Below are 7486 nucleotides of genomic sequence, written 5' to 3'. Positions count from 1 at the left end.
GATGAAGAAATGTACATGACACCACCTCTCGGATATTTCCTTAAGGGGAGATCTGCGTCTGCCGTCTCTGCAAATCCCTCTACGATCTTAAACAAGCATCTTGCAACTGGTTTTTTAAACTAACCACTATGATTCTTGGTGCAGGTTTTACTCAATTTCAAGCAAATCACTCTTTATTCACCTTGGTCAAAACTACGAGTATCACCATTGTGTTTGTCTATGTTAATGATATTCTGGTTGCTGGCAATGATTTCTCCCAAATTGAAGTCTTCAAACATGCTCTCTCCACCAATTTCAAAACTAAGGATCTTGGCCCCCTCAAATATTTCTTAGTCTTGAAGTTGCTCGTTTGACAAAAAGACATATTTGTTAATCAACAAAAATATGCTCTTGATATTTTGAATGATAGTGGCCAACATGGTGCTGGGATCGCTCCCTTTCTCATGGAATAAAACTTGAAGTTCACAAATCAAGATGGCACACTTCTTTTCGACCCTAGTGCCTATCAACGACTCATGGGATGCCTAATCTACTTGATCATTACTCGTCTTGATATTATTTTGGCAGTAAATATCCTCAGTCAGTTTATGCATGCTTCTCGTTTTCCTCACATGCAAGCCACCAATCGTGTTCTTCGATACATCAAAGGCAGCCTAGACCAAGGGCATTTTCTTTCTATCCTTTAATACTTTACATGTTACTATCTATATTGATTTAGATTGGGCCAGCTGTCCCACTACTCGCCGCTCCACCACCGTCTATTTCATTCAGATTGGCACAAGTCCTATTTCATGGTGCACAAAAAAACAAACGACAGTAGCTCTCTTTTCCACTGAAGGTGAATATCGTGTCATAGCCGTCACCACTTGCGAGTTTACCTAGTTGAAACAACTCCTCACTGACTTTAATATCCTCATCCTGAACCTTTCAGATTATATTGTGATAATCAATTTGCTTTGCACATTTTCCATAATCCCGTGTTCCATGAACGCACCAAGCATAATGAGATTGATTGTCACATTATTCAAGATAAGATTTGGTCTGGTGTCCTCACTGCAGTACATATGTCATCACATGAGCAAATTGCAGACATCTTCACCAATCACTTTTTACGCAAGTTGGGCATTACGGATTTTCATGCGCCAACTTGAGGGGGAGTATTGATATAATCAAATTAGCTCATTCACAAGATTCCAATTTGCACAAAATCAGCTAAGGAATCATCACCATAATTTTAGGAATAGTCATTAATTGTAAATATCAATTCTTTCCTAACATTTGTTTCTTTCCATACTTAGTCTAGCTTATTGTATCTATTTAACCAACAATGTATCATTGTAATCGACAAGTGACTGAAAAAAAATAATTCAGTTTTTTGACAAGATTTGATGAAAGATAACTGAGATAAACTCCAGATTTTCCTTGTCTAACCTTGAGCATAAATTAGACTAAAGCATATAAAAATCAGAATAATTCCTCTACCATTTTTTCAAAAGTGATGTAGTCAATTACATTAGTGAAATACATAAAGAAGTACGTAAAAATGATTGCACATAAAATTTTTGTTTCTTCACAGGGGTTACTTTTTCACCCACACTCTACTATTGCAGAACAACTTCACAGAACATGCACCATAGACTCTTCCTCCCTTTTACTGATTGGGCATAGATTACTATCAATGACTTGTTTCTTGAAAAAGTTACCTTTAGTGGGTAAAATGTTGTTTAGAGATTTCCATATCAATTGTTTTATCTTCCCTGGGACTCCCATTTGCCAAAACTTTTTCCATTGTTCTTCATCCTTCCCACAACTTGAAGACTCACCTTGCTTCTGTATTTTCTACATAGAGTCCTCATAATAGGCACTCTAACTATAAAGAGGCCCGTAGCTGAACCCATCCAAATTAGTCTGTCACTAGACCCCTTGGTGCTTGTTGGGATGGGACAGATTAATTTTGCTTCTTCCCTAGAGAAAATAGCTTCTACCACCTCACGTTTCCAGTACCTCTTTCCTTCATCAATCAGAGCAGCAACTCTTGCTTCAGGCTTAAGGTATTGATTGGTGTCTGTACTTGACTTATGCTTCCAAATTCTTATACTCTTTCCCAATTCTTATACTCAACTCAAAATCTATAGCAAGGGCATTTTGGTTCAATATGAGATTTGTAAAAGGGCACTTTGTTCCAAGTCATTACATAAATTCCTACTGTTCAGGGTCTAAATTCGCTATTTTATTATAAATAGAATTTTACACTAGTGCTTGAGCTATGTGTTATTTAAAAATAGTTTATTATAGTTATTTTTTTTTTATCTATCAATATTCAACTTATAAAAATTTTATGTATAATCATTTTTATATATTCTTTATGCACATTGGTGATGTGATTGACTGTATTTAAAAAAAATAATGCAACCAATCATATCATCAGAGTGCACAAAATTTTTATTTGCATCTAACATAATTCAATATGCATTGCCAAAGCCTGTCATATGTCAATTTTAATTTTTCTTATATTAACTTAAGTAAATTGCTTAAGGAATATAAAGATAAGCCTTTTATAAAAATAACCGAATTATTATTAAAAAAAATTGTAAAAAAATAGCATGGCCATCCTATTTCTGAAAGAGGAATGCATAGGGTATCAACCCTAATTACCCTGTACTTTTGTTCAGCTTTTGTTAGAAATGTCTAACCATGGCATAAGTATCGTGTATCAATAAATTAGAATATGACAAGTGAGACAAAAATGTTATTGCAGTCACTCAATAAAATAAAATCAGAAAATAGCTAGGGCAACCTGTACACAACCCTTAGCTAGATGTTCTTTTTCTTTCCCTATGTTACCAACCAATAATATAAATATATATATATATATATATATATCATCTTTTCGTTTGATCTACTGCATACGCGGCCATAAGATATTACAATTGTAGGAGACTATATACAAAGCTGGTAACCAAATCGACAAATGCAAGAAATTTGGCTGCAGTGCTGAAAGGAACTAATTAATCTCATGACATGTCACACCATCCTTAATTAATTTTGGTTATTACGTAATAACCAAGCTTTCTTTTGCATACCCCTTTTTAATAATAGGACATCCTAGCTAAATCCCGGTCATGTCGAAGTTGGAAAGCATAGAGAGAAGAGAGGAAGCAGTAGTACTACTTTTGAATTGAAATGGGTGCATTATTTTTAAACCCACCTTTTATGATGTTGGAAACCACCCTTCCCGACATGAGATATATCAAACCCAAAAATAAGACATAATCTATGTTATCTAAACAGCCACACATGTCACGTGGGTAGCCCCCGCACAAATATTTCACTTCCCTCGAACTACAAAACGAGGAACATTAACATCACTCTAACTATATATCAAACCTCAATTTGTGACTTTCGGTTTATACTTAAAAGTCTTAAACCCATGATATAAGATATCTATATGTTTATATCCTCTCTTTCAATAATTAGATCTAAAAAAAAAAATCTCCTAAAATTTTAAAGACTATATCTGTAATTCTTTTATAATCTATTTTATAATAAAACTAATATAAAATAAAATAAAAATTTTATTATTAGGAGGAATATTTTTATAATTTTAAAAATCTTAAAAATAAAATTATCTAAACCTATATTATAATCTCCGAATAAAGATTATACCTAGTATTGTTCATTTATATATGTATATATATACTAGCTGAGGACTAACGTGCGATGCACGTTTGCTTCGTTGTACTGTTAACTTGTTTAGTTAAATTACAAAATTCTGTCCGCAAAAATATTACACAGATATAAACAATAAAATAAGTTATAAATTTATTTTTTTGTCTTAGTGTCATTCTAATGCAGGTCCATATTGAATAGGACCGATGGAGATAACATTAAAGTTTTTGTCTCTGCTAGTTGAAAATTTCTGGGTCTACAGCAAGTTGAATCATCCATTCATTTTCTGAAGTTTCTGATGCCATTTTTTCTATAAATGGTAAATGTTCCTGTGTAGTAAATATTTAGTGAGGTTAGATAATTAATAAATGTATAAATAAGTTATTTATAATTTCATTTGAAAATTTAGTAAAAAAAATAAAGTTACCTCTCCAGTATGATTCATGAAATCAATATTTTTTCTTATTTTTTAAATTGTTACTTTAGTGAATACTTTAAACAAAAAATTAAATCATTTTTTGTGGTATGATAATATTTTTATAATTAAATTTTTTATATTTCCATAATTATTTAAATTATTTTTAAAATTATTATTTAAAACAATAATAAATATGAGTATGTATAAAAAGTGTAGATAATTGGAAGTAAATAAATATAATAGAAAGTTTAAATGATTAGAAGAAAATATTAATAAAAAAATAATATTCAAAATTAATCTTATATTTACATATAAGCAGTTTAAGTGATGAATAAACAAATGAAAATCTAACAAAAAGCAAAATAGACAAATTTGGAAAAAATTTAAAAAAAAAAAAAAGTAATGTTATAAGGGCATTCACATTAAATTTGTCATAAAATTCTTTATAATTTAGGAAAAAATGATATTTTTGAAAAGTTTTCTCTATATTTTACTCATTTTTCAAAAAATTCCATTATCTCATTATCTATCTTTTATCTATTATATTAAAATAATATTTCTTTATTATTTTTCAATAAATATTTTTTACTTCTATTTACAAATTTAATTATTCAATATTTTTTCTTATTTTTTGAAATATTACTCTAGTGAATATTTTAAACAAAAATTTACATAATTGTTTTGTGGGTATGATGATATTTTTATAAATAATTTTTTTTTTATTTCCATAACTATTTAAATTATTTTTAAAATTATAAAAAATATCAGTATGACTAAAAATCTAGATAATTGAAAGTAAATAAATATAATAAAAATTTAAATGATTATAATTATATAAATATTTATATAATATAACTATAAATATATAAATATATAAATATTTATATATATAATATAATTGAAACGTCCGTCTATAAATATATGTACATATATCTAGATATATAAGTAAATAAATGTAAATTCTAATCCGGTAATAAACAAAACACAACAGGGGTAGAAAAGTAAATTTTACTCTAACCCTAGACAACCCTATATAACCATCATTAACTCTAATTCCCTCATTTCTCCCCCTTCCCATTTCAGCTGTCGTCCCCTCCCCCCTCTCTCTCTCTCTCTCTCTCTCTCTCTCTCTCTCTTACAGCTTTCATCTTCTTCTTTGATCTCTGTTTGTATTTTCTTCTCCTCTTAATATTTTACACTTTCGTCCGCATTTCTTTTACAGCTTTCATCTTCTTATTTGATCTTTGTTTGTTTTTTCTTCTCCTTTTAATCTTTTGCACTTTCATCCGCATTACTCATATATTGCGTTTATTTGATTTATTTTTTGTTCATTTTTTGTTTGTTTAGATTTAGATTGTTCTTTACGATATAATATACATATATATATATATATATTTTAAGCTTTCAGATGTAAACCGTTTATTTCGTATATTTTTTGTTGCTTTTTTATACATCTAGATCAAGATTGTTCTTTACCGTTTTAAATTTTTTTTTGTTTTTACTTTCAGAACTGCAAGCGAAAATTTCCTATGCTAATTTTCATCTTCTTGTTTGATCTTTGTTTCTATTTTCTTTTTCTTTTAATCTCTTGCAGTTTCGTCCGCACTACTCATCTCTTGCGTTTATTTGGATTTTTCTTTTTGTTCATCTTTTGTGCATTTAGATCTAGAATGTTCTTTAGGAATTTTTTTTTCTCTCAGTTTTCATCTTCTTGTTTGATCTTTGTTTCTATTTTCTTTTTCTTTTAATCTCTCGCAGTTTCGTCCACACTACTCATCTCTTGTGTTTATTTTATTTTATTTTTTGTTCATCTTTTGTGCATTTAGATCTAGAATGTTCTTTACGGGAATTTTTTTTTAAACTTTCAGATCTGAACCATTTATTTCATTTATTTGTTGTTGTTTTTTTATGCGTTTCGATGAAGAATGTTTTTTATGGTTTTTCAAATTTTTTTTTTTTTGTTTTTACTTTAAGATCTGAACAAATTTTTTTTTGTTAGGGTTTCCTTCTCGTTTTTTTGTTCTTGTTTTTGTCTCTTGCCTTATTTTGTTCTTCCATTCTCTTATTTTGTTGTTTGATGTTTGGAATTTTCAGATCTGTACAACAACTTATTTTTTTGCAAATGATGTATGTAACGTGCGAATCCTCCGTGTACAGCCACGACATCTACGGCTGTGAAGCACCATCCGCGCATTCGTCGTCCTTAGCCGGTGACAACCACTCATCCCTCACGGCTTCTCTGTATATATTTCAACATCTCTTGTGTATTAAGGCACTCTGTTTGGGTCTCTTTTTTTTATGCATATTTTTGGATTTTTTGGTTGGATTTGTTCTTTGTTGGTTCTTCCTCGCGTGGTGGCTCAGATCCGCTGCCTATGGCTGCGTGTAGCAGCCAACGACCACGGCAGAAGGTGAAATATTTTTCGTTTGTATAATATTTCACCATTGTGTATTAACGTACTCTGTTTAGGTTTTAATTTTTTAATTTTTAATTTTTTTTATCTGATCGATATTTTCGGTTTGTTGGTTAGATCTGTTGTTTTTGGTTGAAGGAAGTTTTTGTTTTTCCTGATGGATATTTCTGGGTTTTTTTCGTTGAATTTGTTGTTTGTTGGGTCTTTCTAACATCGCAGTTCACATCGACTGATAATGGCCAATCGGCAGCCCACGACCACGTCGGAAGGTGAAATTTGTTTCATTTGTTTATTATTTTCATGTATTGATGTATATTATCAGTATAGATAGATATTTTTCACATCTAGACGAAATTTTTTCAACTGGATAGTTTTTTTTTTCAAAAATTTTGGAACTTGGTTTTGTTTTTTCACTCTTAACTGCTAGTTTTTTTTGTGTTCTCAGGATGTACGAACAAATCTGAAGATTAAATTTCAGAAGATCCAATTTGTATGATGGGTTTAATTTTTTTGTTGGGTTTACTCTGTAAATAAAGATGTAAATATGCAAATATAGTTTTATCTTTCCATTTTTTTTTTTTTTGCTATAATACACATGCATATCATGTAATTACATAATGTAAGAAATAGATTCATATAATACAATTAATTTTTACAATACTAAGGAAAACAAATAAAACATATCTACAATGCTGAGTGAGAGAGCAGAATGCAGTAGAGAGCCACAAGGCGGAATGAAAAAAATTTTGATATTTAAACTACAGTTGGATTCAAATTGTCAGATGAAGAGATAAGTATTAACGGTAAAAAGACAATAACATCAAGTGGACAAAGTAAAACGACACTGAAGACAACGAACTGAACAACAAAAATAAGGGCAAAATCAGAAAGAAAATAAAGCAAACTAATCTGTCGGTGGGAGGCAGAAAGACAAAAATAACTGTTGGTGAAATAAAAGTAAAACGTAAACTGCGGTAACTTCCAA

At 30.1% G+C, this 7486-nt stretch overlaps 1 long non-coding RNA gene across 2 annotated transcripts; it reads left to right on the top strand.

Annotated features, from left to right (window-relative positions):
- Nucleotides 1-5195: 5195 nt before the first annotated feature.
- Nucleotides 5196-7073, top strand: LOC122294044. 2 transcript variants are annotated; one of them, XR_006237454.1, is made up of 3 exons: nt 5196-5252; nt 6182-6770; nt 6947-7073. It is a non-coding gene; the product is annotated as an uncharacterized LOC122294044 (long non-coding RNA). The 2 variants fall into 2 exon arrangements; XR_006237453.1 differs by lacking the exon at nt 5196-5252 and having other exon boundaries at nt 6048-6770.
- Nucleotides 7074-7486: the final 413 nt, after the last annotated feature.

Source organism: Carya illinoinensis, chromosome 14, assembly GCF_018687715.1.
Source record: "Carya illinoinensis cultivar Pawnee chromosome 14, C.illinoinensisPawnee_v1, whole genome shotgun sequence".
In the NCBI taxonomy this organism is placed as follows: Eukaryota; Viridiplantae; Streptophyta; class Magnoliopsida; order Fagales; family Juglandaceae; genus Carya; species Carya illinoinensis.
This window is presented reverse-complemented; position numbering and strand designations above follow the sequence as displayed.